Source organism: Zootoca vivipara, chromosome 16, assembly GCF_963506605.1.
Source record: "Zootoca vivipara chromosome 16, rZooViv1.1, whole genome shotgun sequence".
Lineage (NCBI taxonomy): Eukaryota > Metazoa > Chordata > Lepidosauria > Squamata > Lacertidae > Zootoca > Zootoca vivipara.
Window position 1 is genome coordinate 10,875,985 of NC_083291.1, and position 11,219 is coordinate 10,887,203.

The following is an 11,219-nucleotide window of genomic DNA, read 5'->3' on the forward strand; positions in this document are numbered from 1 at the left end:
CCATAAGGGAATAATAAGGGCAGGTTTTGTTTATAACACATGCAAGAATATGACCTATTCTCAAACTGTGATGCATAATAACCATGAAATATGGTTGCTACTTTACCTGTTCAATACTGTAACTATTGTTCCCCGCACAACCATGGGGCACTATTTTTCGTGACGACATGTTCTTTAAACACACACAAGATTCTGCACACATGCACACAATATTTTGCTCATGACTAGCATTTTTGAGCCCATTATCTTGTTTCTCAACAAGCAACGCAACTTGGTCAATGATCTTATCAAAGCTGGGAGAGGTTAAAGCAATGCAGAGCAAATGCAGTGATAAGCCAAAGTTTATCACAGTTAATGGATAAATGAATTGCCTCAATCAAGTCACTCTATTGGGAACCCAACTGCCTAAAAAGTGGGGTGGGGTGGGGAGTATGATTTGTTTTACTGATTGGTTGTGATGCTAAAGCAAGATATGAACTGTAAAAGTTTTTTTTAAAAAAAAACTGTTAATGGTAATTAATAAAAGCTGACAAAAGTACTAATAAAAGGTAAAAGACATAATCCCTATTGTTTTATTTCTTATTTTATCAATACTTGTAGAACATTCTAATTGTTATAGGAAATATTTTTATTACTGTAAATGATTTATTGTAAACTCAAATTATACAGCCATTTTATTCCTACTTTTATATGCACTTTGAAAAAGTACACCAGAATGTGACAAGTGCAGTATTTATATAAGGAATATATTTATCAATGCATTTAACTGATCTGCATCTGGGGAATCTGCTTAAACATATATCCACAAATACACAATTAAACTATGACATAAAAGAGTTCATACAATTACTATAAACCTATCAAAACCAGTAAAATGCTATTTAAGATGTGAAAATTCAGAAGGAAATTTCTGAAGGGCAAAAATTGGTCATTTCCCCAATCAAATATAAAAGGCATAGGAAAAAGGGTAAAAGCCTTGTAAAATTATTCAGTAGGTAAAGCTAAGCAAAACAAAAGAAGTGTCTACCGTACATGGATTCCCTTGGTTAGTAACAGAAAAATCCATTGGGGTTTATTCATTAAATAGCCACTGATATTTAATATTCTGATATTTTGTATATTCCATCTCATATTTTGTTTGGTGCACTTTTTCTGCTACGGTATCTGTGAGATCAACCGCACAACTGGCTTGTTGTACTGGATTTTTCACCCATATTCTCTGTTTAAAAATGATGCCCACAAGTGTCTATCCCAGGGGTCAACAAACTTTTTCAGAGGGGGGCCGGGTCCACTGTCCCTCAGATCTTGTGGGGAGCCGGACTCATAGCTGTCAAGTCCTCCCTTTTTTAAAGGGAAATTCCATTATGCTGAATAGGCTTCCTCGCAAGAAAAGGGAAAACTTGACAGCTATGCCCGTACTGTATTATTTTGGGGAGGGAGATGATCAAATTCCTATGCCCCACAAATAACCCAAAGATGCATTTTAAATAAAAGGACACATTCTACTCATGTAAAAACACACTGATTCCTGGAACGTCCGCGGGCCAGATTTAGAAGGCGATTGGGCCGCATCTGGCCCCCGGGCCTTAGTTTGCCTACCCATGGTCTAACCCATAATGTCAGAAATGTTTTAGGAGGGCATGGCACTCTCACTTCAGATCATGCATCTGAATAAGATTCAAGAACACATATCATCCAATCCAACCTACTGATTCAGCGCATTTGACAATATCTGGCAAAAAATTCCATGAAGCAAAACATGTCATCAAACAGCAAAGGCAGGAGTGAGCAGTCTTGCTCCCGAGTCCTGGTGCAGTCTAGGTATACACACCAATATACTCCTGCACACTATCTAGAAACATAATTGCATTTAAAAAACCAACATTTTTCATTTGCTTTTTTATTGCTCTGTTTGTTTGTTTCTTTATCTGGCTAAATATAAAACAAAATCTGCCACCGAAGTAAAATTTGTAACTAAAGTACTGTATCCTGTTGCTTCTAATTACCTGGCAAATAAAGCTGATCACTTAGGCAAATAAAGCTAATCACTTAATAGCACTGACATAAACTCATATTTGCAGAAATTCATTGCAGCTATTAATAATTGATTGTGCTAGCTTTGTTTCCTAACAGTTAATTTGGGGTTCTGTAATATATGTAAGACTGTCTTTGTTACTGTTCGAAGAAACCATTTCTTTAAATATTGATCATGATTTAACCAGTCAATATCTCCATTCATCTCTGACGGTAGAAAAGAAAGCTGCATATATAAATTTCAGATAAATAAATTCAAAATAAGTGAAGTTATTTTTCTTATACAAACTAATAACCACACAGTGCACTGTTGCTAGAAGCTCTAGGATCAGAAAGCAATAATGAAACATCAAAAGAATTCACATTAAAAATATTTAAGCAGCTGATTTACATAATCCAATTGATTTCATGAATACCATGTTAGAATTCTCATGAATACTCTTGTTAGAAACCCATAAGTATTTGAATTTTATTACTGCAAGCTGGGCCTGGTCAAACCTAAATCTAAAGATTAAAGTATAGTCTGGGCATTAGAAGATACTAACTACTAAACATTCAGACTAAATCATCATAGAAAAAGTTCATTGCTCTCATGCCTATGGATGTAAAAAAAAAAAAAACCTTAGGGATGAGATGAGAGATAAAAGCTATCTATACCAGCGTTCACAGCGGCGCTTTTCTACTTTCCTAAAGCTGATATTGACCTTGGCTGTCCTAATGCAGATTTCTATTTTAACCCAAGACAAGAAGAATGTATTCCAATTCTTTATGGGAAAGCATGTCAATAGAAGGTTCAGGGCACACATTCATCAAATTCAGTGGCAATCAAAGATAAATGTAAATGTCTATTTCTCTGTTAATTATAAAGAGCACAGGTAACAACAGCGATCTAACAAAGCGTAAGTTTCTGTTTTGACACAAAATGGTTTCTTCACTTCATGATTTCATCAAACGCACCAAGGAATAAGTCCTAAACATTTCACTAAAACTAGGCCTCCTTAATTTCAGCCTTCCTTCCTTCCAAACAAAACCCAACTCAAACATACACTTTCCAGCATCATAGCTAAAATGAAAGCACAGCCATATTCCAAGTTTGCTGGAATTTTATAGCAAACCATTTTCATAAAGTGGCTTTCAAAGCAGTTTGCATGCCAGTTATGCTAAAACCCAGAACTTTCCCTCACCATCTACTACCATGGTCAAAAGCACCTGACTTAGAAGGGGAGCCAATTCACACAATCGTTTTGCCACAGGAAACTGCCCCTTTGGCTTGCAAAGACACTGCAGAGCTCAAGCGTAAATCATGCCTAATTCTGTTTAGGATTGGGGCTTGGTATTATGGACAAATAACATCATCCTGATCTTTGCTCATGCAGGAGCTCATGCAGAAAGCTAACATGCTACTAGGAATTTTTGTTCAATACAATACTGAAGGCAGGTCCATCTGTATGTATGTGCTTCTTTAACTTCTAACTGCATGGAGCCTGTCCCTGTACAAGACATACCATCATCGGTCCTTAATCTGGGCTTCTTACAACTCAGTTCTCAGACCTGTTTGCTGGCCCGACAAGTCATTGCAAATGGGTTGCAATGCCCACCCATCTCTGCAACGTGACAAAACATGTCAACTGTAGCAAAGAAGGATTATTATTTTATTATTTTATTATTTATACCCCGCCCATCTGGCTGGGTTTCCCCCGCCACTCTGGCCGGCTTCCAACAAATATCAAAAAACATTAAAATATCACAGATTAAAAACTTCCCTAAACAGGGCTGCCTTTAGGTGTTTTCTAAATGTCAGGTAGTTGTTTATCTCCTTGACCTCCGATAGAAGGGCGTTCCAAAGGGCGGGTGCCACTACCAAGAAGGCCCTCTGCCTGGTTCCCTGTAGCTTTGCTTCTCGCAGTGAGGGAACCGCCAGAAGGCCCTCGGCGCTGGATCTCAGCATCCGGGCTGAACGATGGGGGTGGAGACGCTCCTTCAGGTATATAGGACCGAGGCCGTTTAGGGCTTTAAAGGTCAGCCCCCAGGATAAACAGCCAGATACAAAATGAGTTCAAGTCAACTACAACTGCCTAACTTGCTTATCGAAAAGGCTGCCTACCACCTTCCCTCCGTAGGTTTAGAGTGTAGTTTTGTCATTGGCGAAGAAAATAAGACCACACTAAGATCCATTAATGTGCTGACATTCATTTCAGTGAGTGCACTGAACTGCTTACTGGAGAGGAGACTGCCATAAATAATCAAGCACAGTTCTCCAAAATGTCATGCGAGCCTTTCTTTAAAATGGGTGCTATATTATCAAGAAAATACAAGACATCTTTACAGACAGGGTCATGCTATACAGAACCAAGCCTCTTGTCCTCCTATATGTAAAAACGCTGGAGAAAAAGTCTCTGTACCACCATGCAGTATTTATACTGTACTATAGCTATTTACTAGTCCATAAAAGCCTTTGGAAAAACTAAATTAAGAACCACCAAAACCAAAAAGCATCTACCATTTGAAGTTTGGTTCTAATTGTAGTGCACAAAACACCTACAGAACTGCATAATTACTTGAAGAAAGAATTCACTCATTATTTGCACTCCTGTGAATTATTCTAGATCCACACTTTAAAGATAGCCACATGATCTCCAGAGAGTTAGCTCAGAGATAGTTGGCAAGAAAGAAAGAAAGAAAGAAAGAAAGAAAGAAAGAAAGAAAGAAAGAAAGAAAGAAAGAAAGAAAGAGCTAATGATGACAATAGATAGTGTATCACTTTAACTTAACAGTCACAATGTGATAGAGAGTTAAGTGAACTGAAGCACACTTCAGCTCTGAACTGGGGCTTTGGTGTTTACTGCATTAATTTCAAAAACACTGAAATGGTGTTTTCCATACACTACTTCTAATGAACCCCTCTTGCTTTGGGCAAGCGTTGCTGTATCATGTGTCCAGCAAAATGGGCACACACCACACAAATATTAAGGGCAGTGAGGACTATGTTCATACACCGACTTTGATCAGGACCATTTTACACATTAGTTGTACTTTAACACACGGGATTACTGTATATCAATTCCCTTCCCGTGCAATTGATATGTTGAGCAGCAGCTGGCCTTCGGGCCTTTTCAGGATGAGATGTAAAAGCGACTGGGTGTGCATAACACTTCTACTCTGCTCCTGCATATACACAAAGCCAATACTCTTCTACTCCAGGCTAATTCAATGTGGAGTAATGATGAAGTCCTTAACTGTGTGCTCCCAGCAGACTAAAACCCTACCCATTCAAGCACACCAAAAGTGTGAGGATTTTGCATTTCTCTACTTTTTTTCAACCAGTCATTTTAAACACAAGGGGGGTGGGGTGGGAATAAGCCTTGTTAAGCAGCGCCTAGCCAAGGGAAATGAGCCTGAGTTTGTAGCCCAAGCACAACTAACCCTCATTGTTCCGCTCCCAACAAGGGCAAAGGCGGAGTTCTCGGCTCGCTCTAGTTCTCTCCGGCTGCTTTCACAGAGGGCAAAAATGTGAAACCGACAAGCCAGGCTCTCTCCGGCTCAGGATGATGCTCCTTGACATCCTCGCTCCCTGCCCGCTCCACTGCGCATGCAAACGGAGCACATCTCCTCTCCACCCCCCACCCCGGCATCTTCTCCTATCAACAATTCAAGTCCCTTTCCATTTGAACTCCCCGAGTTTGCCTAGCAGGAGAAGAGAGGATGCTCACTACTCCCTGGTGCCCACCCCCACTCCCCACCCACCACCCCAAAAAAGCAAATGCGTTGCTGAAGGAAGGGAAGGCGAACAGGGAGCGTGACCGCAGGAAAGTCCTTGCCAGAGGAAAGGGAGGAGGGAGATGGAGCCCAGGCCAGGCCGAGGAAGGCGCGCTTTTGTGTGCCTCCCCATCCCTCCTCCTCCTCCTACCCGCGCCAGACGCTGCAGCAGAACCAGCCCGCCGCATCCCTTCTGCTCGTCCAGCCGTCGAGGGAAGACCCGGACCGAGACTCGCCCCCTCCCGGCAGATCCCGCTGCTGGAACTGGGCCAGCCCGAGCTGCTCCTGCCCAAGAAGCAACCCACCGCCCTCCGCGGACGCAGCGGCGCCACCCCCTTCCCTCATCCCCCCAGGAAAAAAAGAGGCTGGCCGGGACCACTTTTCGGTCACGGTGCCTCAACTATGGAACCATCTCTCCAAACTTCTAGGGGCCAGGTTTCCTTTTCTCTCCCCCCCCCAAAAAAAATTTTTTTAAAAAATTGAGGGTGCCAGACCCCCCAAAAAAACTTAATGGGCATTTGTATTCAGATGCTGTGTGGGATCGGTTATGCAAGCTGGGGCTTACCTGCGCCCCCTCCTCCCAAAATAATATTATAATATTTTGTTCAAGTTGGCACCCCTGCCCTCAAACAGTTTGCCTGGCTGACCTCAGTGTTTTCTTTGAAGCGCCAGGTATTCTTTTTTTTTTTTTAACAGGGTATTAATTGTGCTGCTAATTATGCTCTGCTGCTGCTTTCATCTTCCCGGATTCTTTCACGTTTTGGTTTTATGAGACGCTTCACTACAAGATTTGATCAACAGGCAGAATAGAGATCTGTTTTAGTGGACGAATGCATGCATAGCATTAACTATGCCTGAAGAAGAGGAGGAGGAGGAGTTTGGATTTGATGTGAACACACCCATTATCTGTCCTTAATCTGGGCTTCTTACAACTCTCCCTGGGCAGCAGGACCACTCTGGTGTTCATCTACCTTCCACAGAGCTCCAGTCCTAACTGCTTTCGCTTCCCTTCCCACACCGCCAAGAGAGGCCAGCCCTAGAAAACCACATTACCTGCTTAACTTTAGATTCAGCAGTGCCTTGAGCCTGAGCATCAGCTGTTCAATTCCCTTCCACAGAGCTCCTGCTTTGGCTTCTCTCTAGCCAGCCCCCACTAGCCTGCAAGCACAAAAAAATCTAATCCCTTGCCAGCCGGATGGAATTCAAGGCACTCTACTGAGCATGCTCGTGAGTTCTGAGCATGCTCAGTAACATCTGCTGAAGCTCCTGCCCTTACCTGCCCTTGCTGGTGTGATAGCCCACCCTTTGCTATTAGTAGGGATGTGAAGGTAAAGCGGGGGGGGGGGGAGAGAGAGAGAGAGAGAAAGTGGAAGAGCGGTGACTGGAGACCAGTCAGCCAATGCAAAAGGGCAGAGGTGTGCCCTGTGCATTTTTTAGGTGGTTTCTGAAGAGGGTAGGTACCACACAGACACACACTTTTTAGGCACAAGAATCATAGCTGCCAAGTTATCCCTTTTTAAAGGGATTTTCCCTTATGCTGAATAGGCTTCCTCGCGAGAAAAGGGAAAACTTGGCAGCTATGACAAGAATAGCGGCTACTGGGTTTTCTCAATTCCCTCCCCCGCACTTCTCTGTGCTCAGTCATAGCCACTATTTCTTTGAGCTGTTGTAGATTCACAGAAAAGAGATGTATGGACTGTAATTAGTTTGACTATGCTGCCTTGAAAGTACCATTTAAGTGTAATATTTCAGAGAAGTGTGCTGTGCCGTGTGTGTATTTGCAGTCCTGGGTGGGCTTGTCTCGAATTGCAGCACCAACACCGAAAGGATTAGAAATTGAAAAATGTAATTTGAATGTTTGATCATGTTAAAATTTCTTCAACAAAATTAAAAAAAATGTTTTTTTAAAAAACAAAGTGTACAACTGCTTGACCTTCTCGGAACTCGCTTCTCAAAGTGGAAGGCTAAAGACGCCCCTGACTGTACAGTCACTGAACACGGCATGTGAATACTGTACAAATGTACCCCCTAAACTGCTTGTGTATCCAGGTACAGAGATTGTACATGTGTTGAATGTAACATGTGACCACCCATTATCTGTCCTTAATCTGGGCTTCTTACTCAAACCTGTTTGCTGGCCCAACAAGTCAATTGCAATGGGTTGCAATGCCCACCATCTGTGCAATGTGACAAAACATGTCACTGTAGCAAAGCAAGATAAACAGCCAGATACAAAATGAGTTCAAGTCAAATACAAAAGCCTGACTTGCTTGTCAAGTGTAGAGTGTAGTTTTGCAATCTGCAAAGAAAAGAAAACCACACTAAGATCCATTAATATGCTGACATTCATTTCAATGAGTGCACTGAACTGCTTACTGGAGAGGAGACTGCCATAAATAATCAAGCACAGTTCTCCAAAATGTCATGTGAAAATAGGTGCTATATTACCAAGAAAATGCAAGACATCTTTGCAGACAGGGTCATGCTACACAGAACCCACGCCACTTGTCCTCCTATATGTAAGAACACTGGAGAGGAAGTCTCAGTACTGGACTATGGTTATACTGTACTATGGTTATTCACTAGTCAATAAAAGCCTTTGGAAAAACTAAATTAAGAACTGCCACAATCAGAAACAAAAAGCACCTACCATTTGAAGCTTCACTCTCATTGTATTGCACGAAACACATAAAGATCTGCACAATTAGTTGGGGACAGAATTCACCCATTGTATGCAATAATGTAAATCATTCTAGATCCACACTTGTAAAGATAGTCAAATATGTCAATTTATATAAGTAATCCTAGGAAGTGCCTGACACTGCAGTCTGGTAATCTCTGCACAATACCACAGAGATTACAGTGGTTGGGATTTTCAGAAAAGCTAATGATTTAAAATAGATAGTGCACCACTAAAACTCAATAGTTGCAATGCAGCAGAGCACTAAGTGGACTGAAGTGCCCTTAAACTCTGAATTGGAGCTTTGAGGCTTACTAAAGACATGCATTTATTTTGAAAATACAGAAATAGTGCTTTGCATAGACTGGCCCCCTCTTGCTTTGGGAAAGCGTCGCTGAATCATGTTTCCAGCAGAATGGGCACATCATGATACAAATATTACAAGCAGTGAGGACTATGCTCATACACTGGTTTTGATCAGGAAAATTTGACACATCAGTTATTCCTTAATGCAGAGGAGATGCTATTAATTCCCCCTCAATTATCACCAGCTGATTATCTAGCATTTTCACTACGAGATAAAACGAAGTGGATTTATTAGCACGTGCACGATGTCTGTAATGTTTTGCTCACTTTCATCCTTACCAATAAACTCTTCTATTGCACGCTAATTGTATCTGAAGCAATGATCAACTCCTTATCCCTGGGCTCCCAGCTATTACAACAGGTTAGAAACCTAGCTCTACCTATTAACGTGCACCGAAAGAGCGGGCGATATTCATCTTTTCGCCTACTTCTAACACAACATAAACCTTGTTAAACAACGCCCAGCCCAGATTAAGGCGTAGTTCTCGCCTCCTTTTCTTCCTCTTCAGCTGTTTCCACGGAGGAGGGCGAAAAAGCGAAGCAAGCCAGACCTCCCTCATCTGGGGATGATGATGCTCCTTGGCATCCTCGCCCCCCAGCCCGCTCCACCGCGCATGCAAACGGAGCACATCTACCCCCCCCCCCAACCCACCTCATCAATGCAAGCTCTTTTCCATTTGCAGCGCCGCGGTTTGCCTAATGGGAGGGGAGAGGATGCTCGCTCCCCGGTCCCCCACCCCACCCCCCAAAAAGCAAAGATGTTGCATCTAACCCCGCAGCACGACCAACCCTAAGTGTTTTAGGGAGATCAAGGGAGGGGGGAGAGATCAAAGGGTAGGAACGACAGCTGCCTGAGAAGGCGAGCAGAGTGCGTGACCGCAGGAAACTCCTTGCCAGAGGAAAGGGAGGAGGGAGACGGAGCCCAGGCCTGGCCTGGCCGGGGAAGGCGCGCTTTTGTGGGCCTCCCCATCCCTCCTCCTTCTCCTACCCGTGCCAGACGCTGCAGCAGAACCGGCCCGCCGCATCCCTCCTGCTCGTCCAGCCGCCGAGGGAAGACCCGGGCCGAGACCCGCCCTCTCCCCCTCCCCCTCCCGGCAGATCCCGCTGCTGGAACTGGGCCAGCCCGAGCTGCTCCTGCCCAAGAAGCAACAGGCGGCCTTCGCTCCGCCAGCCGGTCTCCCCCCCGCCCCACGCAGGCCAGGCCTGGCCGAGCCCTCCGCGGACGCAGCGGCGCCACCCCCTTCCCTCCTTCCCCCCCTGGAAAAAGGAGGCTGACCGAGAGGGTAAGCCACCCGCCACCACCACCACCAGCAGCGCCCCCCTCAATGCAGCAGACCGAACCGGGATGCTCCGTTGCCGGGGGGGGGGGGAGCTTCCCAAAAGACAGGAAAGAGTGAGATCCAAGGAGGGGTTTGCGCAGAGCCTCACAGTTGCAGCAGCAGCAGCCGCGCCGGTGGTCGAGTCGAGTGCGGGTCCCGCGAGGAGCCTGCGCCGCTCCGGCCTGACGAGCTGCCCCTCCGCCTCGCCCCGAGCCCGGCTGGGCCGCGGGTGACCCTCGCCCGCCCGAAGTTCAGCTGAGGGCGTCGCGAGGGGGGGGGTGTCTTTTGTCCGTCTCCGGGGAGGGCGAGTGCCAAGAGAGACCCGCTTTCTCTCTGCCGGGCGAGGCCCCCTCGGCTCCTTTTTCCGCCAAGGAGCGGCCCTCGGAATAACGCGCGTCCGGCCCGTAAATCCGGCCGGGCTCTCCGGACCCGGCTCTCCTAGCTGCTCCCGGCCCGGCAACTATCTCGGCTCCGCCGGAGCGGGCGCTGCTTGCTGGGAAGGAGTCATGACAACAGCAGCAGCAGCAACAGGAGGGGCCGCCAGGTGTCCCGCGAAGCTGGCGGGAGGCCAGATGGTCCTGCGGCTGCTGCCACAGGAGGAAACTCCTAGGGGCTGAGAGGGGTCTTCGCCCCCTCCCCAATTGATGGCACGGTAATTCAAATGGGGTGTGTGCCCTGCCATGTGATTGATTATGCGGGGAGGGGGGGCTGATTAACTGATACCCCCCTCGATATTTTATTCATGTTGCCATCCCCATCAGCTACCCTACTTTCTTCTAGTTACAGTTAAATAGCCGTAGTCCAAACAATTTTTTTTAAAATCCTTCCAGTAGCACCTTAGAGACCAACTAAGTTTGTCCTTGGCATGAGCTTTCGTGTGCATGCACACTTCTTCAGAAACTTGAAGAAGTTGGTCTCTTAAGGTGTTACCGGAAGGAATTCTTCTGTTTCGACTATGTCAGACCAACACGGCTACCTACCTGTAACTACAACTATGGAAGGCACCACATTGAGCCGCATGAAATGGAAGTCCATCAACCAGGGCAGTCTCGAGCAGGTTGGGC

General features: G+C 45.2%; 1 protein-coding gene across 6 annotated transcripts in view; it reads right to left on the reverse strand.

The window, feature by feature from the left end:
• The window catches only part of MPDZ (multiple PDZ domain crumbs cell polarity complex component), a 122,747-nt gene extending 112,075 nt beyond the window's left edge, over positions 1 to 10,672 (reverse strand). For 3 of the 6 annotated variants that reach the window (XM_060268903.1, XM_060268902.1, XM_060268901.1), the window contains exon 1: positions 6,844 to 9,522. The gene's annotated coding sequence lies outside the window, so the exon portion shown is untranslated. Of the gene's footprint in view, positions 1 to 5,941; positions 6,132 to 6,843; positions 9,524 to 10,264 lie in introns of those variants that run through there. The other 3 variants (XM_060268886.1, XM_060268885.1, XM_060268887.1) reach the window with 3 other exon arrangements.
• Between the last annotated feature and the right edge of the window lie 547 nt (positions 10,673 to 11,219).